Below are 23731 nucleotides of genomic sequence, written 5' to 3' on the forward strand. Positions count from 1 at the left end.
CCCAAACACTTATGACCTTCCCTTTTCAAAAAGCAGATTTTTTACTTCCTCAAAAACTCTGAGACTATTCTCTCTTTCCTTACTTTTCTATCAATACAGTTCTTTATTTAAGGCCTGGCCTCCATGAAGACTATTTAGCTTGTGACTGGAGCCTTCAACATAAAAAAAACAAACAAAAAAAACATAGTAAGAGACTTCATCATAAAGCCCATTTATATTTATTTTACATACTTATTTCAATTGTGAAGTGTTTATTTTTGGTTGCTACCCACCTTCCTCTGTATTTTCTCAAAGCCCAGGAACGTAAACCCCTTAATTCCCATAGGAAATTGGTTTTAACCATCGCGGTTTTGAATACCGCAGCATTTTCCAGGAACGCAACCCCCACAATATTTGAGGGTAAACTGTACTATAACAGAACATTAAATTTTTTTCTTAAAGACAACAGTATTACATTATACAGCACTTTTAATGAAGGGAAAGCAGTGGTGTTGGAGCATTGTCATCGCATTTTGAAAGAGGTTGTATAAAAAAAATTACTAAACTCGGTCATCAAAAATGGGTATCTTTTATTCAAGATATTATTGATGATTATAATAATACATTCCATTCCTCAACAAAATCAAAACCATTAGAAACATTTACAAAAGCCAAAGGGCACCAGGTAGAGCGCATATCTCTGATAGATCTGGATCCGGATTTTCACCAAAATCGAATCAATTTGTCCTTGTCACACACCCATGTTCACCAAGTTTAGTCCGAATCCATCAACAAGTTTTTGAGATATACTGCACACAAACAAAAAAAATCGACAAACAAACAAGAAAAAGACATCGTGTAGAGCATGATACTTGCAAAATCCACCCCCCCTCTCCAAAGGTTGTCATGGATACATCAAATTGTCCATTTCATTAAGATTAAAATTGACAATCTTAATCAGAGCTCAGATAGGTCCATCTGATGAAAAATGATTATTTTTCAGATTGAAATTGATGACTTTGACCTTTTGATCTCAAAAATTGTTGGTTTCCAAATTCAGTGACGCAATATGCACATCCTGTTCAAATTTCAAGTCAATCGGATGAAAAATGATGATTTCAGAAATTTGACCACAAAATGACGTTTGACCTCAAAATCAATAGGCTTCTCAGTTGAGACAACCTCCACAACTTGGTGAAGTTTCTTGATGATCGGTTTAGAATAGTAACCTGTTGGCAATTGATAAACAGAATAACAAAATCGACCGACCAAAATACTTGAAACAGACAAACAGACAGAGGTGAAAACATAACTTCCGTCCCCCTTTGGTGGCAGAGGTAATTTGAATATGAAAAAGACACTAACTCGAGAAAACCTACATTTAAAGGAGGTGATATTGTTAGAATATACAAGTTGAAATCTCATTTTGAGAAGGGTTATACCAAATGATGGATAAATGAACTTTTTTTAAAATCCTTAACATTTAAACACAGTTCCTTGGACGTATAAATTATATGATTTGAACTGAGATGAGATTTTAGGTTCATTTTATTCGGAGGAATTTCGTAACGAATGAATCCAGACGAAACTTGGAGTGTGACAAGGACGAATTGACTTGATTATTTGTGAAGAATCAGATTCGGATCCAAGATTTTTTTTTCCTTGCAATTCTTCACCATTGAGAGTTGATGCCAAAATGATATGTGTGTATATATATATATATATATATATATATATATATATATATATATATATATATATATATATATATATATATATATATATATATATATATATATATATATATATATTGAAACACAAATGAAACTTACAACTTGTTTGAAATGTAATAAAATTGTAACAGTTCAAAATAAAACAAACCAACAATTGCTAATTGAAACATTGGCATTTTATTGATGACATGTCAAGTTTTTGACCAAGATGCACCATCTCATAAGTTTGTTCTACAGTACAAACAGCACAGGGTGCAATGTCAGTCCCCTTTCAATAGCGTGTGGCCACCATTGTTTTGGATACAGGCAGTGCATCGTCGGCGCATACTGCCTACCAGTCTTTGGATGGATTGCTGCTGGATTCTGTCCCCACTCAGTCCTCAATGTCTGAAGCCATCTGACTTAGGACCATCTGCCTGTCCTGCCTTGCAGTGGTGACTCTTGGCCTCGCTGATCGAGGTCTGTCATCTGCGGAGTTGTGAAGGGTGTCTCTGTCCACCAGGACCGATATCGTATGGTGTGAACAGCCAAGGCGACGTGCCACCTCACGGTAGCTCAATCCGCCTTACAGTATGCCCAAGGCACACTGCCGTTGATCCCTTGACAATTGTGGCATGTTGATTGAAATGCCAATTTTGCACTGGCCTTTTTAAAGCCAATATCAAGACATCACGTGCAGCTCATTAAAATCATCCCGTACCCCTTGGCTAATCACTGACAATCAAAACGGCTGTTCAACAGCTGTGTGATGAAGTGACCATTGAAGGTTCAAGTGACCGTTTTGTCTGACAGTGAGGACACTATTGTCCACAAATAAGTTCACACATTTACTACACGCAGTGTTATTGTTGATATATGAAGGTTTAAAAGGTGGTAAGTTTCTTTTGCGTTTCAGTATGTGTATATATATATATATATATATATATATATATATATATATATATATATATATATATATATATATATATATATATTATTTATATGAAGCATGGTATTTCAAAAAGTTATGGATGGAATAGAACTAAACTTGGTGGATGATTTGGGAAGGTGACAAGAACAAGCCGATTAGATTAAAGTGAAGGTATGGATGCAGATCCAGCCTATCGAGGGGATACAAAATGTAAGCTGTTCAGCCCGGCAGTGGTATACACTCTACCATCTTAGCCCCTTCCATGAGCCTTATGTCCAGCCCCAATCTGTCCAGCTCTATGTTTTATTAAATCTTCCTGCTCTTTTGTAATTCTGCTAATTGTCAGTGTACATTTGTTTAAATTTCCTTCTATACTTTTCCTTTGATTTCTTTGCAATCATTGGGGCTGTATTCATTCTGTTTTGATTTCCTGTGTAGCAGTTCTATCAGACCAGTTCTTCAAAAAAAAAATTAAGGTTGAGTTAGGGATACCTTTTATGGCTTCTTGTCTTCATGTTCATTTCCAAATTTGATTTGGTAAATTGTTGAGCTTTTCACTTACTTGGCCTAACCAAGAGTGGTCCTTCTGTGTGCTTAGTTGGACTCCATCAAGTTGCTCCCACCTCCTCCTCTTCTCCTGGCCATGTACATTCTCAGGATTGACTGTTTTTTGTCGAACATTTTGTGGATAGGCCTGTATGGATTCTGATGCAATATATCAAAGAAGGTTAGTCCAAAAACAACTTGCTACAGATTGTGCACTTGTAAGTCCACTCTCCGGTATGAATTTGAATATGAGAATGCAAATACTTCGATTGTAGAAATGTCGTTGCATAATGTGCACTGGTATGGCCTTTCTTGTTGGTGGTATTCTCTATTTTTGGGTTTATGAAAGTGGAACAGTTCTCCCAGGACTCGAAGTATCCACCTCCATTTCGGTAAAGGATCACGTTTCAAGGACCAAGTTGTGAAGTTTTGTTGTTTTCATATTTGTCGTTTTCAGGATTGCCAATGAACCCTGGACAGCATCCAACTGAAGCTTGTTTGTAGTAATAATCCCTGGTAGAGTTTTCAAAATCTCAGTCAGGTTCTTCTTTATCACTCCTGTTGCTCGAGCTATTACTGGCACAATGTCAGCACTCTTCAGCTTCCAAGTTCTTTTGACTTCATTTTTCAGATCCTGGTGCTTGGTTATTTTCAGGATCTCTGCATTATTTATACAAGTCCAATGTTCGGTTGAAATGCTTTGTTTTCTATATTGTGAATGTGAATATCTTCGATGTGAATCCTTAGGTGCTGTTTCAAATTACTCAATTGTGAAAATGTCTTGTTGCAAAACATGCAGTTGTGGGGCTTCTCTCCAGTGTGAATCCTGACGTGCCGTTTCAAATCGCTCACATTAAAAAATGCCTTTTTGCAAACAGTGCAATTGTGGGGCTTTTCTCCTGTATGAATTTTAAGATGAGAATGCAAATGACTTGACCGTGTGAATGTCTTGTTACACATTGTGCACTTGAAAGGCCTCTCTCCGGTATGAATTCTCATATGAGAATGCAAATTATTTGACCATGTGAATGTCTTGTTGCAAACTTCACACTTGTAAGGCCCCTCTTTGGTATGAATTTTACCATGAGATTGCAAATGGCCTGACTGCGTGAATGTCTTGTTGCAAATTGTGCACTTGTAAGGCTTCTCTCCTGTGTGAATTTTAAGATGAGAGTGCAAATGGGCTGACTGCGTGAATGTCTTGTTGCAAACTGTACACTTGTGCGGCCTCTCTCCTGTATGAACATGCATGTGGTATTTCACAAAACGTGATTTTGAAAACGATTTGTTGCAAAATTGGCACTTATATGGTTTTTCCACCAGATATTCTTTCATCTTTTCTTGCATAAACTTTGATGTGTTGGAGAACTTCTTGGAAGCCCTGGATTTTTCACCAAGTTTACTCAACTTGTCAAAGTAACCAGTTCTCGTGCAATTAAGGCTGCGTTTAGGTTTTTTGTTGCATGGTTGCTCTTTTTTCTTTTCTGTGTGAAGTCTGACTTGGACATCAGGACTGCAGCTGGAAACACTCGTGTCAGAATTCTTCTGAGTATGCTCAGTTTGACTGTCTGAGAAGGGGAGTGGAATGCAGTGGGGGAAACAAATCAGATACGAATTTGATTTCGTTAATAAAGTCATTCAAAGTTCAACACAAATTATCTATACTCGCAGAATACCTGCCCCATGGGCGATCTTGTTCCAAGCATGCAACAAACAGATCTGTGTAGGCAAATCTTTTTTTATACCGTCTCTTGTTCAACACCTATACTAATGAACGATTTGCAACAACAACAACAACAAAAAAAAATCAACTAACGAATATAGATCCTCTCGTTCAGTGCCTATGTGAATGAACGATTTGCAAATCGAGAAAAAAAAATCAAATAAAGAATGTAGATTCATTAATTAGCTTCTCTTGTTTACCGCCTATGCTGCCTGGAACTTCGATGTAGGAGGCTCGACTTAGAGCGGACGTTGCAAACACCAAAATTCAAAACACATCTGTTGCATACAGCAATGATTCTCCTTGCAAACGGAAATGGTTTAATCACAGCTTTTATACGCAAGTCATCACAGCAAGGCCTTTTTTCCTCCTTTTTACCTTTTTACTTCAAGGTCCGCCAACAACCCCCTTCTGGTAAAACTACCAATGCTCACCTTCACTCTTTCATTCCTCTTTTTCCCCACCTTTGGAAGAAACTCCCTCACTCTATTCAATCCCATTCTTCCCTCCAGGCCTTAAAAACAGCTGTTCACCACCACCACCTATCATCCCCCATCCAAATCCTCGATTTTTTCTACCCTCCAATAATCCACCCAAGCCCACCTCCTTCAAATTCCCTGCTTTCCTTCCTGAAAGTCCCTGTAATGTCCATCTTGTATTCCCCATGTTCCCCACCCCATCCCTCTCCCTTCCACAGATCTCCTAATGTCCCTGTTCCCACTGTTTTGTCTTTCCCTCTCCTGCCCCTCTTTTCTCCTGCCCCCCCTTGCTGTGCATTGTGTGTTAGCTCTCATACGAGCCTCGACAAGGTATACAAAAAAAACCCCCATCTCTCGCTAAAGGGGCTGTCACACCTTGACGTTTTAGCCAGCGTATGGCAAGGTATCAAAATGTATGTAAAATGCTGGCATACGCTGAGCTATTGATGTTTTTTAAGTTTTGGGCGTATAATAACGTGTTGGACGTATGCATAACGTATTAGTAACGTACACAGAACGTTTCAATCACATATAGATAACTTATACCAATGAATGCTGAGCATGTTGTTGGCGTTCACAACCGATGCCCAACGATAGTCTAACTTATGCATAGCGCAGCAGCGTATCATCGACGATCACGTGGCGTAGGCTATTCATAGGCTGCGGCTCGACGATTCAAATCATAACCGCACCAGACATCGAAGTGTGAAGCCGCTGTCACACCTTGACGTTTTGGCCAGTGTATGCCGACGTATGAAAAATTTGCCGAACCAAGCTGGCACACGTCGAATACGTTATGGGTAAGTTTTGTATACGTTAAGAGCACACTGGCATACGTCGTAGTACACTGGCATACGTCGTCATACGCCGAGTACGTCAACAAATTTTCAGCATGTTGAAAATTTTTCGACGTACTCGGCGTATGACACACGTTCCGCATACGCTGGCCATAAGTTGTAGGCAAGTTACGCAATCGTTGACACACGTTACTTGTAAGTTACTCATAAGTCGAAACACGTCGAGGAAATGGTTAGCATCAGTGTTCCAGACTCCCTGGTTTTTTTTTTTTCTTCGGTATGACGGTGATGTTTACACTTCGATTTCTTGTGCGGTTATGATTTAAATCGTTGAGCGGCAGCCTATTAATTATATAATATTATAACCGCACTATAAATCAGTGTCAACATCACAGTCATACCGAAGGAAAAAACAAAAAACCAAAAAACCAGGGAGTCTGGAACAATGACGCTAACCAATACCTTGACGCGTTTCGACTTATGAGTAACGTACAAGTAACGTGTGTCGACATGTGTCAACGATCGCGTAACGTGCCTACAACTTATGGCCAGTGTTATGCGGAACGTGCGATTCATACGCTGGCATAAGTCGAAAAATTTCAAGCATGGAAAATGTCTAACAGCTCGGCGTACTACGACGTATGCCAGTGTACTACAACATATGCCAGCATACTACGACGTATGCCAGCATGCTCTTAATGTATACAAACTTACCCATCACGTTTTCGCCAAATTTTTCATGTCAGGCATACGCTGGCTAAATCGTCAAGGTGTGACAGGGCCTTAAGCATCGCCCACACGGACAAAACCAACTGTCACTTCTGTTCCCAATGACGTCACTGCCATTTTCCATATGTGTAAAATCTAAATATAACATTAGCGCCATGTAATTGAAAACCTCACCGTGGAATGCAAAACATCCCCCGCTGTGCAATTCAGAACACCTCACTGCACTGGAAAACGTGGGGACAGGAATACTGCACTGTAAATGGTGGAGACTTGTAGTACCCTCCCTCAACTGGAGGTGGCGCTACATGATACACATTTACATAGAGAATTTGCATTGTCCCCCTCACTCCCCCCTCCCCAATACCACCAGCAAAGAGAAAAACACGCCTATACACTAATTGGGGTCACGTTGATCCTCTGTAGCAAATCTGGATGCAATTGTCCCAGAACTGTCGGAATAGTGCGACAAACACACACAAACAAACACTGATCCGTGAATTTTAGTAAGGATTCCTTGGAAATACAATATGTGGATAGTTACAAAGTTTTTTTTTTATTTTTTTTATTTTTTTTGTATACCTTGGTCGAGGCTCGTATGAGAGTTAACACAAAACTCACAGCAAGTGAGGATGGGACGGGGAACATGGCGAAGAGAAGATGGACATTTCGGGGACTTTCAGGAAGGAAAGCAGGAGAAATGAAGGAAGTGGGCTTGGGTGGATTATCGGGGGTAGAAAAGATCGAGGATTGGGATGGGGGAAGATAAGAGGTGGTGGTGAACAGCTGTTTTGAAAGCCTGGAGGGAAGAATGCGAAAGAATAGAGTGAGGAAGTTTATTCCAAAGGCGGGAAAAAAGAGGAATGAAAGAGTGAAGATGAGCAGTGATTCGTGATTTTGGTAGTTTTACCAGAAGGGGGTTGTTGGCGGACCTTGAGCGCCCTGTGGAAATGTGGTGGGGACAAATCGCAGAGAGAGCAGGGGGGGCAAGGCTGGAGAGGAGTCGGTAGAAGACAGAAAGACCACCGACCAACCTGCGGTGATCGAGTGAGAGACCCAAAGACTCAGCTTCATTGCGGGAGATGCCGATGATCTTAAATGCCCTGGTTTCGACAGCGTGAAGCCGAGAAAGGTGGGAGGTAGGAGCACCAGCCCAGAGGGGAGAGCAGTACTCCATCAGGCTACGGACAAAAGCTTTGTAAGTGGTCAGGAGCTCAAGAGGGCCGAGGAAGGACTTAGCACGACGGAGGATTCCCAGTCGGTGACTGGCTTTTGAGGCGAGGTTGGAAATGTGACTTTCCCAGGAAAGGTCATGGCAGATAGTGAGACCTAGAAGCTTGAAAGAAAAGACTTCTTCCAGATGATTGTTGAGAAAGTGGATGGGGGGGGTTTGTAAACGGTCCTTTCGAAGAGACATAGTGAGAGTGTGAGATTTGTCTGGATTGAAAGACATGTTCCACGTGTTGGACCAGTTTGTGATTTTATCCAGATCTGCAGTGAGCGAAGAAGCTGCTGCTTGCCGGTCTGAGGGATGACAGATGGTACGGCAGAGGGTGGAGTCGTCGGCAAAGAGAAATAGAGGATTTTCCAGAGAGTCGGAGAGATCATTGATGAAAACCAGAAAAAGAACAGGGCCCAGAACGCTACCTTGAGGAACTCCAGCCTGCACAGGAAGAGGGGATGAAAGAACTCCATTTAGGGCCACACGTTGACTGCGACAGGAGAGAAAGTCTGCGAGCCATGAGTGGAGATGGCCTTGAATACCATGGGAAGAGAGTTTGGTGAGTAGGGCAGGGTGCCAGACTGTGTCAAAAGCACGTGACATGTCCAGGGATACGGCTCGGATTTCCTGTCTGGCATTGAGGACCTCCATCCATTGATGGGAGAGCAGAAGCAGCATATCCAGGGTAGAGTGACCTGGTCTGAAACCAAATTGATGATTGGAAATCAAGCCATTGGAAAAGAGGAAGGATTTCATGTCTGAAGCGATGATGGATTCCATCACCTTGCTGATGATTGGGAGAAGGCTGATTGGTCTATAGTTACAGGGATCTGTTTTTGCACCTTTTTTATGCAGGGCAGTGATGTTAGCAGATTTCCAAGCAGATGGCAGATGACCTTGGGCAAATGAGAGGGTGAATAGAACAGAGAGAGGGTGAGCAAGAGCAGAAGAGCAGGCTTTGAGGACACGTGGGCTGATGCCGTCTGGACCGGTTGCAGAATCTGACTCGAGGTTTGAAAGCAAGCTCTCCACCTTGTCAGGAGAAAAGGATAGAGTCCAGGGACAGTTGGGTGCGACAGGGTAAAGTGGGTAGAGATAGTGATGGGTTTAGGACACAAGATTTAGCTGCAAACACCGAGTTTAGACATTCAGCTTTATCACGTGTGGAATCAGCAGTGCGGCCATTTGAGGTCAGGGAGGGGATGGAGGGGGAACATACATCAGAAACAGATTTGATTAAACGCCACCAGGATTTTGAGGAGGGAGAGAGGTTTGAGAGTTCAGACTTGAGATGAGAAAGATGTTGTTTTCTGGCTCTCCTGAGGGTAGATACACACTTGCTCCGAGCTTTGTGGAAAGAACTGAGATTGCCCTCAGTTGGGTTTGCTTTCCATGAGGCAAAGGCAAGTTGTTTCAGGACAACTGCCTCACCACAAGCTTCAGTAAACCAAGGGCGGGAGGAAGGGTAAGACAACTGAACACGAGAGGGGATAAATCTGTGCATGAGGGAGAGCAAGTTTCTTTGAAAGAATTCCCAGGATGAGTTGATGTTTGAGAAAGTAGTGATAGGAGACCAGTCTGTAAGTTTGATGGCTGCTCGGAGACCCTGCCAGTCGGCTTGAGTGAAATGCCAGACTCGACGGCGGTGAGGTGGTTCTCTGATAACAGCCAGAGAGATGTCCACTTTGACAAGGTTTGAAGGTTCTCTTGTTTACCTTTGACAAGGTCCACAGTTTGAAATCTCAAATGCCCAACATTTCTTAAACAATCTGATTATATCAGGGTCCACCTTGCAGCAAATATGGATTGACAAGCGAGAGTGTGAAACATGGTCGGCGAACTTTGATAAGGGAGGGTGGTCTGTTCTTGGATGCTCATGTCCCGGGAATATAAATGCTTGATTCAAATTGCCAATGTAAAATTTTGATATTCGTAAAATTGAATTAATTGTGATGTTGTGTGATGACAAAAAGGAGGGAGGGATTGTGGAAATAGATTTCTCCAAAATTAGCCTAATGGTTTTAAGTGTGATGATAAAAGGAAAATAAAGCAAATTAAACTTTATTGATAAAATAATTAACTTGAAAAGTAAAGTTTTTTTTTTTTTTTTAGCATATAACACAATGTATTGTTATCGCCCTTTAATGAGAAATGTCTGATTCAAATACAACATTATTTTTACATTTATGTGCTAGAATCAGTTTTCTTTTGACATTTAAAACAATAAAACATTGTATTTATTTATTAGAAAAGTTAAACTATATTCATTAACTTTCCTGCAGAGCGAGACAGCCATTTTGACTTTCAACATATTTATTTGAATCTTATTTTGTAAAACATAAAGCATCCTTAAAATAAAAAAAAACTCCTCAATCTATCATCCATTTAGGAGGCAGAAAATGTTTCATCTATTATTTTTCCTTTCCTTGTTGGAACAACCTTTTCAAAATGTTTGTAATTGTAAGGTTTTTTTCTTTTATATCGAAATCACTCATTTTAATAATCATACCTTTCTTAACAAACTCATCTCCAGTATTTACTTCTCTGATTTGTTCTTCATTCAATACATCATTCATCTCAATTTGTTAGATTGAATCATTTATTCGACAGCAAACTTTTCATCCCCAATTTCATTTAACTCTTGAAGACCATTTTTTCCTCCCTCCCCACAAACATGTCTCTTTCTTTCTTTCTCTCTCTCTCTCTCTCTCTCTCTCTCTCTCTCTCTCTCTCTCTCTCTCTCTCTCTCTCTCTCTCTCTCTCTCTCTCTCTCTCTCTCTCTCTCTCTCTCTCTATATATATATATATATATATATATATATATATATATATATATATATATATATATATATATATATATATCCATCCTTTTCCTCCCTCTCCTCTTCTTCATTATCTTCCTCTAACTTCCATCATTTCTCTCTCAGTCCTTGAACCATCTCCCCATAGAATATCAAACATATATTCATCTGGATTTCTAGATATTACTGTATCCAAAATTTATTTTTTATTTTACAGGAAACCAATATTTGTTCTGAATTTATAAAAGAGTTTTCTATTTCATCAACTTTAGTGCCTTTTCATTATTTCACATTTTAGTTAAATCCAAACTTGTTGGTTTATCATCAGTATAAAGGCAACCTTTTATTGAGAAACCCACATTCTTATGTTTTAGAACATATTTATTAAAATACCGAATACCCTTTTCTTGGAAGCATGCTTGAACACAGAAATGATAGTTTTCTTTAAGCTTTCTTGCTGTCGTTTATGAATCAAAAATATACAAGAGACTAATATGATGAAAGGTAATAAATACCTCCCCATCTTCATATTGCTAAATCAGTATGTATTCCCTAACTTACTATGTAAATTCCTGTTCTTTGCATTTTCATTACATAAACTATGGTGAAACCATTATTGATTTTAGCCTTATTAAATTCCTTTGTTTGTTGTTTACTAATAGTGCTTCCACATATCTCATTATCGACATAAAGTGGATAATATTATTCCTTACGTGACTAATTAAATTATTTAAGGTCTTGTAGGTTTATTTTAAACGACCAATTATACCCTTAATCATTCATGTAATATCTCCAAGTTTCTATTCTCATAAAAACGATACGCCCCTCTTTATAAAATTTCATTTCAATTGGAACTATGAATTCTGTATGACCCAGAGATTTCTGGGTCAATAACAGTCTAAAAAGCAACATTTCTGTTTCTTTGGAATACACAGCCATTTTATTTACGAATATACATTGTGAAAAATCAATTAATCTCAACCAGTCATTTGTATCTGTTGGGCTTGGATAATTGGTTAATTTAAAAACAGTTTTCATATTAATATTTGTTGTTATATTATACTTCCGTCGTTCTCCCTGCCTTTTTGTATAATAATTTGACAAATCAATATCCACTTCTTGGGATACACCAAAGGTAGAACCATCGCTTCTAACATAAGTCATTTATATTAGATAAATAATGATATCATAAAAATCCTGATTATTGTTGAGATAAAATAATATGTATAAACATTATTATCCGCAACAATTAGACTTCAAGTCTTGGATTTGAAATGTATGATAAACATCATTCCGTAAGAATTTAATTACTTCAACAGGTGGTGGAAGCCCATAACTATCAAAATAATATTTGTCTCGTCTATTATGAATACAAACCCATTGAGAACCGTTCCTATTATTATCTTCTAAATTAATCATCATATTATTTGGGTTTTCACAAAACTTTAATAATTAATCTCACATACAAATAACCACATGATCAATTTTTTGTTTTTTTCTTACAATATTTGGCAAGTTATATATTTGATGTTGTATTCTTTCCAAATTCTATAAAACACTCATCAATACTCATACATTTATGAGAAAGATATAATCCATTACCCCTTTTAGTTAAGTTTATACCAGGTTGAAAGATAGAAGGACATCTCAAACTAACAATCTTGCTTCATCAGGTCAGCTTTCAAGTTTTTCAGCAAAATCTAAAATTACACCACTTCCACTAACTTGTAATTTGTTTCTCTAACTCCTTGTTATAGCTTTCCATCTCATTTTGAGCCTGGAGTTGAGCCTTCCTTTCATTAGCAGTTTTTACCATTGTGGAAATACCACCCGTCAAAGCTTCCGCTGCACCAAGACATGCCAATAAAAGAGGGAGGGATATAATAAATCCTCCACTTGTCTTCCCAACTGAATATTTGTTCAACATTGGTTTTGGCATTTTAATTTTCAGTGAGCCAGCAACGTTCAAGATTTTCATCTGTTCTCTTGTGAGCAAAACAACAATTCTTACAGCTCCTTTCTCTGAATAGTATTAACGTTGATCATACAAGGCTTTTGATTTTGTGAGCAAAATTTTAGTTTATTAAGATCGATTTGATTAATACAGCAGTTGGTACTGTCCTACTCATATATTTATCAAAAAAATGACATGACACGAATCATAACACCATTATCTGCATTAATCTGTAATTGTTTCTTCCAAAAACAAACAATGTTTCAACTTCTTCACTCTCTCCTCTTACAATGTAGAGGGAAGTATCCACTCAATGAAATTTATAGTTTCCTTTTGAGAACTCATGTAAATTGCATAGATTGTATGTAGGCTTTTAAACGCACCACATCCAAAAATGGGTTTTTTATTACCATTGCTTTCACACACCTTTTGGTAAGACTTGTATGATTCGGCATAATTGTTTTTATCCCAATCAATTTCCAATCTGTCTCATGGATAAAATGTTCCATCCAGAGAAACCCAAAGTTGTTTCACCTTGCCATTATTACTCAACACAATATTCTTATTGGAAGCACTATCTCCATCTGGTTTCTTAAAAATGAGCCAAATTTATTTTGGCTTTCCTTCCAGAATAGCCAAATTGCATGTGTAAGTGGTTTGATTCAGTTCAACGTGTTGGCATCTTCTTTTATGGTATAATACATTGAGTGGTTTCTTTGATTTAAGTCTTATAATCAACATCTCTTCCATTTTAAGATTAAGAGTATATTCACCAATATGCCAACAAATTTCATGAATCACAAATTTATTGAGTGGAAAAAGCATTAACAACACTAAATAGCAATCTGTTTTCATTATCATTCCTTTGAAGTTGAAATCTAATATCAAGTCCACACAGAACTTTATCAAAATCACAAAATACAAATATATATTTAAGGGGGATTGCCATGGTAAAACTTACCTGCTTTTGTTTCATTGTTATACATTCCTGTTCTTTGACTATAACAAGGGTCTGCATTTGTTCCCATTGACATCTTCTTCTTCTTCTTCTTCTTCTTCTTCTTTCGGCTGCTCCCGTTAGGGGTCGCCACAGCGGATCATCCGTATGATCCGCATAGTGATTTGGCACATGTTTTACGCCGGATGCCCTTCCTGACGCAACCCTGGTCGCCTCTTACGACACAGGGATATGGTACACCTATTTTAACCGGGGTATACACCGGCCCAGTATACTGGTACTCATTTCGCCGACCTCGGAAGGATGACAGGCTGAGTCAACCCCCTGGTGTATTAATTCAGTGGCTCAACGGGGCTTGAACTCAGGACCTTTTGGATCCCAAGCCGCTGCCCTAACCACTGCGCCAATACCAGGCTCCTTGTTCCCATTGACATATTAGGAATAAATCCTTCGGCAGATCCCTTACCCATTCTTTCACTAAACGAATATCTATCTATAATTCCAACAATCTCTGTGTGTATGTCTGTGTGTGTGTGACCGCTGTTTCTCGACAACCTCTGGTCTGATCTAATTGAAACTTGCCAGGTATATTGCTGGGGACCTGAGGATGTGCCTTTTCAAGGTTTGATATTAATCGGACAAGTGCTTCCCAAGTTATGGCCATTTATTTACCAAACCAATGGGAAGACACGTTGCGTGGGCGTGGCCGATGGGGAAGGGAAGCACAGCCACGTTCCCCATTACGGGTTACAACGTACGGGCTTCCGGAGAGTGATGACTTCGTGTATTCTAATAATTTCTCGATTTCTTATGCGCATTTATAGATAAACACAATGGCCCAAGTTATGATCGTTTTCATATTAGACGGTGTTTAAATTTCGGGAACATCAGAGTGCTGGTATGCTCCGAACCAGGAAGTAAATTTTTTCTCTCTCTTCTCTTCTCTTTTTGTTTTTCCTTGCCACGACATTGCGAAAAGGTAAAATACATTGGCGCTAATTGAATAATTGGGTATTAAAAATAAATTGCGAATAATCGTAACTGCGAATAATATCGAACTTCCGGGTCACGCAAGTACGGACACGTGAGAGCGAAGAAACGGCCTGTGTGGTTTATTTATTTATTATTATTATTTTTTTTATGGGCACGTACTAGTAGTGTAAATTTCATAATTGCAGATGTAGCAGAGACATAACTGCTTCCAGTTCTTGTGTTCCAATATACAAATGAACACTATCAAACATTTTCCAGAAGAAATAATTTTTGAGTGTGGCATTTGTGCTATTCGCAGCCTTAGTGAATGTAAATTTACACAACAAGAAACTATCAGCGAGATTCAAATAATTTTGTGGATTATTTATTTCAAAACTTTTTGTTCCATTTCTATTCCAGTCTGTTCCTGTTATAGCATTCACCTTGAAGTAGTCTTTCTTTTTAGTGGAGTTTGAGATGATAATGGTATCATCCAATTCATAGATACTATCAACTGCTTCCATACTTGTATTTATTTAGCAAAAAAAATTTAGATTTTTGAAACCCTGACCCTAATATTTGGATTATTTTATTTCTTTCTTGGGGAAACAATTGAGTTTTGTCTTTCTTAATTTCTTTGATTGCTTGTAATTTATGGGATTCATACTGAGCATCTTTTATACTTTTTAAAGCACTCACAACGTTTCCCACGGCAGAAGCGGTTGAGCCTATAAGGTCTTTATGTTTAAGAATTGTTGAACCTATATCCATTAGATCTTGGTTTTTCAAACCCGGGGGCGCTACCCCAAGTGGGGTCACTGAGCAAATTTCATGGGGTCGCGGGCGTCCGCTTGCAGTGAAAAAGAATTGTCTATTTTCGATTGGTGTTCGCTTTTACGGGATGTAATATAAACGGTTCGTTCAAAGTATGGGAACCGGCGCAACATGACGCCTGGAATGGGATCCAGCCGATGCACGGGCTCGCTGAAGGGCGGTTCATTTTGGCGGGAAATTAGTGGTTTGATCCACGGCCTCTCAGACTCAGACTCTGACTCTATCATTAACGTCTATTCACGTCTCCACGTACGACTCGAGACCTTATTTGTGATGGCAGCACCGGCCACCAGCAAATCTCGAGAACGTTCTTGCCAGGATAAATTTCTGGACCTTGAATTTTACTACGTGGTGGATAAAAGCAGGGCACGGAGGCCTCAGTGTGTGATTTGTTTTGAAGTCCTTTCTACGGAGTCTATGAAACAAAATAAGTTGCAGAGGCATTTGACTACAAAACATGCACCTTTTCAGGATAAGGAGAGAGCGTTCTTTGAGAGGAAACTTCTTGCACTCAAGAATATGCATCTTGACAGAGAGGGTACATGCCATCAGACCAATTCTTGGGCATTAGAGGCCTCGTATTGAGTGTCGCTCCATGTTGCCAAGACTAAAAAGCCTGACTCCATTGTGGAAGAACTCGTGCTGCCATGTGCAAAGGACATGGTATCTCTGATGGTTGGGAGGAAGCGGCGAAGAAACTGGCAGTTATACCCCTCTCTGACAACACCATCCAATGCAGAATTGAAGATATGAGTCTGGACGTAACGGCTCAGGTCGTACAGAAGATCAAGGAATCGCCGTGGCACGCCATACAGTTGGACGAGACCACTGATATCGCATCGTACGCACAACTCATCGTCTGGGTCCGCTTCATCAAGGCTGATAACTTTGTCGATGAGCCTCTGCTCATCAAACCATTGGAGGCCACCACCAAAGGCGAGGACATTTTTGGGAAAGTAGAGCAGTTTTATTGTGACCATGATCTGGACTTCGGAAAGTTGCTCGGTTCGCCAACAGACGGCGCGCCAGCAATGTTAGGAGTGCGTTCTGGATTCAAGGCTAAATTGCTTGAGGTGGCTCCTCAGACCTCCATGGTACACTGCATGATTCACCGAGAAGCGCTCGCCTCTCATACTTTGCCAGAAACCTTGCAGAGCGTGCTCTCAGAAGTCGTAAAAATGGTGAATCACATCAAATCGAGCACCCTCAACAATAGGTTATTCAGGCTATTCTGCCAGGAGATGGACGCCGACCATAAGAATTTACTATTCTACACTCAAATCAGATGGATATCTCAAGGAAACCTTCTTCTGCGAGTTTACGAGCTCAAAGATGAGTTGAAGGAGCTCCTACGCACACAAGGGAAAACGGTATGGGTAGCGTTGCTTGAGTCGGACTCTTGGCTGTCAGAACTGTGCTATCTCGTTGACATCTTTGAACGTCTCAATGTCCTCAACCACTCCCTCCAAGGCAAAGACGCCAACCTCATGATTTTTCATGACAAAACGAGCAGATTTCTGGCGACTCTAAAATTACTGGCAGACAAAGCAGCTGTTAAGTGCTTCAGCCTTTTCCTTCATCTGGTGGAGCATCTAACGACCTGCCAGTACGATGATACTGAGCTCGACAGTCTTTCTGGGGAGATAGCACGTCACCTTCGGTCGCTCATTGAACAGTTCGTGCACTATTTCCCTGAGCTGGATGTGCAGTCCTTTTATGTGGTTCGGGACCCTTTCACGGCTCCACTGGACTTGATTGCTGATGAAGATGATACAGCACAGGAAGAGCTTGTACAGCTCCAGCAGGATTCAGGAGAGCAGGCTCTTGCGCGGACGAATTCGTTGTCGACATTCTGGTGCAAAATGCTGCCGTCGTACCCGACCCTGTCACGGCACGCCATATCCTTCATCATACTTTTGTGAGCAGTCGTTCTCCACCATGATGGTGATTAAAACAAAGTACAGAAATTGCCTAGAAATGGAGCATGATATGATCCTGGCATTGTCATCTACTTCTCCACAAATAGAGAAGTGGGTTTCTGAAAAACAGGCTCATCCTTCTCACTGATATATCTAAATGTCATTTGGACTAAACTTCTGAAACATTCAATTGTACTATTTGGATTCTGTCGGCTATTCTCCGTTTACTTGTCTATGAAAACATGACGATGGTGGATAAAGTAAACAGCAAATGTTCTTGTGTCATATGAAATCTTATCTTATACAATATATATTATGAATTGGGATTTGAATCTTTTGGGTCACGCGATGTAGAGAGGTTCTGAAATTGGGTCGCCACTAAAAGAAGTTTGAAAACTACTACATTAGATTATAAATTATCCCATGTCCTTTATTTCTAAATTGTTATCCAACACCCCGTTGCCTTTTTGGTTTATAGCAGCCTCTTCCAAGATACGTATCTTCACCCTTATAGTATGGTGAAAGGAACATCCCGTCCCCATCTTTATTCATTATTCTATATTTTCCCAACTTGTGTTTCCTCACAATAACCATTGTTTTTATTTTTTGGAAAACTTCATGAAGGTGAATTCTGATGGATATAATTTCTCCATTGAAGGAAATCATAAGATTATCTTGATCAGTTATCCTAAAATTGACTCTGTATGTGGGTTTTTTCTGACACAGGTAGATATCCAAGATTTTTTGGTTCCATATTGAATATATAACCAATTGGGGTTGAGTATGCGCTGAATGAAAATATTGTATTTGTTCTCATAACATCGTTATAAGCACCATCAATCAAATCACAGTGAATCAATACTGAATTTATACCTGAGTATATTTGAATGACATTATCACTGTAAAACATTCTATTAGTTTCAATCTTTTTTGAGAAGAAACCCAATAACTCTCTAAATGAATTATCAATTGTGAAATCTACTTTGTAATTCTTTTTCAATGTAATTGATGATTTTGAAGTATGTTTTTGAATATGTATAACAATATTTTTTAGTTCATCACCCTGTTCTTTCAGAAACAAGAAATTTTGGAAGATATTTGGGAAATCTCGGATGCTCCAGGACAAACAGTTATAGTTTTGTATCCACTTTCTGAGTTCTATTCAACCAAACATCATTTTTCTCTGTGGTATTAAACAGGGTATTATAAGTTTCCATAGACAATAAAGATGCTTCATTTTCTTTTGTGGGGTCAAGTTGTAGTGGGTATGAGAATGATGCCGTGTTATTACTAATCACGAAATTAAGACTATGGAGTGTGCTTCTCATCTTCTTTAATTTGGGTTGAAATGTCTTTGTATTGACATTTATTAATTATTTTCATCTTCATTAACTGGTCTAAAATGGCTGATGCTTCATTAAAATAATTGTTCTTTCCAGCCTTCTTACTTTCTAACAGAAATAAGTCTATTCACAAATTGTGATGGGTCATTTGGCGAACACACTTAAAGCGAATACACTTAAAGCAGAAAATATGTTTCTCCTTCTCATTCTGCTTCCTTTTACCAGCAACAGAAACTCCATCATCAAGTGAGTCTAGTAAATTGATATATACTCCATCATCTTCATTTTCTGTATTCAACAGTTAATCAAAATAACTTGAACTTTGGAGACCATCTTGTGTTTGCAGAAACATTAATCTGCGAGTTAGTTTCATGCTTGGTCGAGCCAAACTCAAGAACATCAATTCATCATTAAATATCATTACCTTTGCATTAAATAGATAGAACTGTGCTGATTCTTCTGTTGGTATGAAACCAGCTAGCTATTGTTTTTTAATCTGTTGAATATTCATTGTTCTGAATAGCCTTCACAACATTATCATGAGGTAAATTTAACTTATCAGCTCTTGGAATAATCCTTCATCACCATATTCTAATTCTCCTATATCTTCTAGTTCTTGCTCAGTCATTTGACTAAAATCTTTTAGCATTGGAAGTTTTTTTTGGAGTATATTCTATCATTGTAAAAGCAGAGGTTTCCATCATCTTTTGTTGAGGAGTTATGAAAAGTGATTTAAAAATTTCTCTTGTTTTCGTTCAAACGCTTCTTTGCCCATTAGTTTTTGTCCCCGTTTCTTCTTGATGTCTTCCTGTTCCTTTACAACCTTTGAAACTAACTTTTGATGTTCCTTCAACCTTCTAACCTTCTAGTTCTTTCATTTGCTTCCATTTTCTGTTTGTATTTATTGAAAAGTATCCTTTATTATCTCATCTTGTTTGACCACAATATATTTGCATTTTCCAGTTATGTGTTTCATATAATACTCAAATTCCCTTTTACTACATAATGTTGAACATTTGTGTCTCCAACAATTATTTGTATCTATTGAATTTAGCTTGGATAAAATAAAAGTATTAGTATTATTTCTTATCGAGTGATGAGGGAGTTGAAAGTATGATTGGCAAAGATAAATGCAATTACAAGAATAATGCCTCCCTCTGATGTAGAAGCTATCCAAAAACCATTTGGTTTCTCTCATTTACACAATCATCAAATATAATAAGGTTTTTTTTTAAATTTATCCAAATCTTGGGGTGAACGTATTGTTGTGGGGCCGGGTGTCAGCGACGAGCACGTCCGCAAGGTGGAGCAGTAGAGTCGGCTCCACCGAACACTCGGAATCTCGATCATGCTCCTCAGAGAACTCTGAGAGGCACGGGTCCCTTACAGGACCGTGGTCACCAATACTTTGACGGCGTGAGGTAGGGTCCACTTGTCTAACTCCAATTTACCTAAGTACTCATGCCGTCCAACTACCGGGGAAACCACACCCTCGGCCGACGCTGTCCAATCAGAGTCGCGGTAATTGCTCGGATCCGGCGTAACCGAGCAGAGTTACCAGAGCCGCGCCGGACCGAATGCACAATTTGCCGCTTCCCAATTTCTCAACACGCACCGTGCTAAGCCAATGAAAGAAACACAAAAACGAGCTGAAACATTCAACAAAATGGATATTTATTTACAATAGGCAGGGAGGGGAACACAGAAAAGCAGAGTTAAACTGACTATCGAGAAGAAATGCAAATAATGTACAAGGCACTTAAACAATTGCTACTTATAGACTGGGCCCACAGACACACACGCACACACCCAAAAGAAATGATGGCCACGGCCTTTATTCGGCCCTTCAGCTCGGGAGGGAAGGCGAGCTGAGGGCAAGAGCCTGCACTTGCACCTGCCCGCCTCGTGCGGTCTGGTCAAGCTTGTCCGGTGGCGGGACTCGAACCCACCGCCTCAACGCAGCACCAAGCACCAGGGACGAGGGACAGAACGATGGATGCCAGGCAGCACGAAGGCGGACGAGGCGGGATATGACGAGGCGACAGGCACTCAGGGCCACAAAAGCTTCCACGGATCAGACGACACCAGGCGAGGCCGACTCAGACAGCCAGACAAAACGCCCCGATCACTATTCCTCTGAGCCTGGTGTTGGCTCAGTGGTTAAGGTGGCGGTTTGGGATCCTAGGGTCTTGAGTTCAAGCCCTGTCGGCTGCTGAATTAATATACCAGGGGGTTGACTCAGCCTGTCATCCTTCCGAGGTCGGTAAAATGAGTACCAGTTCCAGTGTGTGTACTGGTAGAGAGGCACTGCATCAGCGACACAGTCGTGCCCCAAGAAATGATAGCTACCCCGGCAGCTAAGCTGCCATACGACCACCACCACCACCACTATTGCTCTCCCGAGGTGGGAGGGATTTCTTCCCTGGCCACTCGCCTCCTGATTGGACGGTTGCGTCGCGCGATTCGCTGGCCGTCCCTCATTGGACAGTCCCACGGAAGGCGGGGTGACTCCCACCGTTCTGGGTGGAGTCCCGATCTGAGGCGATGAGTCTCCTGATTGGACGAAGGGCACGCCCTTACCCTCGTGGGCAGAGTCGGCTCTGGAGCGGGGGGCCTCACCCACCTCCGCAGCCAGAAACACGTGCGCTATGGCGTCGGCGAGCGAGGTGCGGTGCCGCTGGTGTTGTTGTTATAAGTGTAAAAATCCGATCTATAAAATAACTTCGCAGCGCATGCACACTTAATTCCCATTCGACATCAGGGAAAGGGAGCTATCTATCCACATTTACTTATTGAAATAACTGAACTATGGGGACCTGAATGCTGAGTGCAGTAAGCTTCCAAATTCGTAACAGTATATCATCCGTATTATCACAAAGATTACAAGATACTGAAGGAGTGGTTTTCTTTTTACATTTTTTAGGTCAACAAAATAGTTGTATCATATCTTCAATGTTATCATCATTTAGTTTGTTTAAAAGTTTAAATAAACTGATGATGTCTTCCTTTTGAAGACCCACATTAAGACCTTGTGAGAGCAATTGATACTCAGGTTGAAAACTTGACTTTGTGAAAATTATTCACTTCTCTTAATCCAAAAAGGTTGGAGTAAGGAGCATCTTTAAGAGTGAACAAGTTTTTCCACATCCACTTGAAGCAAATACAATGCATCTTAATGCATTCGGTATATTTCTGTGGTTGTTAAATTTTATCTTACTCTCCCAGACAGGAAAAAAAAAATCATTAATTTATATATTTGGAAAATAAATCTTCTAATTTTTTTACAAGTTATATTTGAAACTCCATAGTTTATATGAAATTCAGGTTTGATTTCTCAATAATCCATTATTTTATTTTTAAAATATCTTGTGTTGATGTTTTCTCTAAAATGAGTCATGAAAAATATTTATCATTAATCTGTGGAACATCAACCTCATTTTATCAATCTCTTCTATTTCTTGGAAAGGTGTAGTGTCACCATCACTCATACTTTATATTAATTTCTCTTATCAATCTTGTAAAGCAATTCATTTTGGGTGAAATTTTGAAATAATTATGATCCTTTATATATTTTTTGAGGGAGTAATGAGATTACAATCACAGAATATACACTGTTTATAAAGCTTCTAACTTTGTGTTTAATCCCATCCGTGAGCACATTGGACACTGACAAATTGATTTGACTCAGCAGTCTTTTTCGAGTTCCCCAAAACATAAAATTTTTGGGATCTTGTATATCACTTAGATTTAGCATGTTCTTAATTTTATGGTACGTTTTCTTTTAAAATAATTTCATCCTCAAAGAAATCATATTTTCAAATCAGCTTATATAGAGATATGTTTCACCATTTATATCATTAGGATATTCTCTATTATCAGGATCTTCATCATCTAAAAAACTACTTTCATGACCAACATATAAACATAAGCTGTCAGTATGATTGCTGTCTTCTGAACAAAGTTCCTCACCAACAAATTCATTAAAATCTTCAAATGTGTTTTATGGCTCATTTATCAAGGAAAAAAAAAAACTTGTATTATAAATTCTGTATTTACATTTCTATCCACATGGAAAAGTATTAATCCCATTCTCCAATATGTATTTCTTCTCATCAAATGCTCCCAATGTTTTCTTATTTATTTGTTCTGAATCTATCTGATGCTTATAACGACAAATACTATTCATCTTCCTATACTCTTCTTTCTTTAAAACTAAACAATCATAATCATGCTTTAAATTTATAGTGTCCGATCACATTCTTCTTTATCTGCTTCAACGTTTTATCACTCTTAGAACCACTATACGTGTAAGCATAAGACTTTGCTCTTAATCCTACAAATTCACTCAATACCTGCCCCCCCCCCCAACTCCTCTTAAAATTTCCCAATAACTTTTTTGTATTCTTTTAGAAAATAGTAGATTATCTTTTTCATAGTTGCTTGTGTCATAAATACTTATGCCTTTCATAATATCCTCATAAACATCTTCTGTCTTGATATTCAATATAAAAAATGTCTGCATCCATGTAAAGTAGATTAACTCTTTCATCATCATTCTTCTTTAACTGTTGTATAAATAGTCATACATCAACAACTTGCACAAGTCAAGAACTGATGTTCCTACATAAATGGGTTTATCAATCACAATGCTTTCCTTCTCCATATGATTAGCACAAAAGTTCTCAGAGAATGTCTCCACTCATTTAAAGTTGGGTCTGTTAATTAATTTAAATGCTTGTTTCCAAGATGGAGTAAGTCTTATATTTTGTCTGGTTCTTACATTTTCCATCGTCTTGCCAAATACAGCATTACTCATTCATTTATTTATTAAAGTC

The 23731-nt window shown here is 39.1% G+C and overlaps 1 pseudogene across 1 annotated transcript in view; it reads right to left on the minus strand.

Annotated features, from left to right (window-relative positions):
* Window positions 1–552: 552 nt before the first annotated feature.
* LOC147025511 (uncharacterized) overlaps window positions 553–23731 on the minus strand; it is a 51033-nt pseudogene continuing 27854 nt past the window's right edge. Inside the window, exon 5 of the transcript XR_015059642.1 lies at window positions 553–4736. The product of XR_015059642.1 is annotated as an uncharacterized LOC147025511 (transcript). The remainder of the gene's footprint in view (window positions 4737–23731) is intronic.

The sequence above is a fragment of the Eptatretus burgeri genome, chromosome 6 (assembly GCF_056783735.1).
Source record: "Eptatretus burgeri isolate ZD-2024b chromosome 6, Ebu_testis_v1, whole genome shotgun sequence".
NCBI classification, from domain to species: Eukaryota; Metazoa; Chordata; class Myxini; order Myxiniformes; family Myxinidae; genus Eptatretus; species Eptatretus burgeri.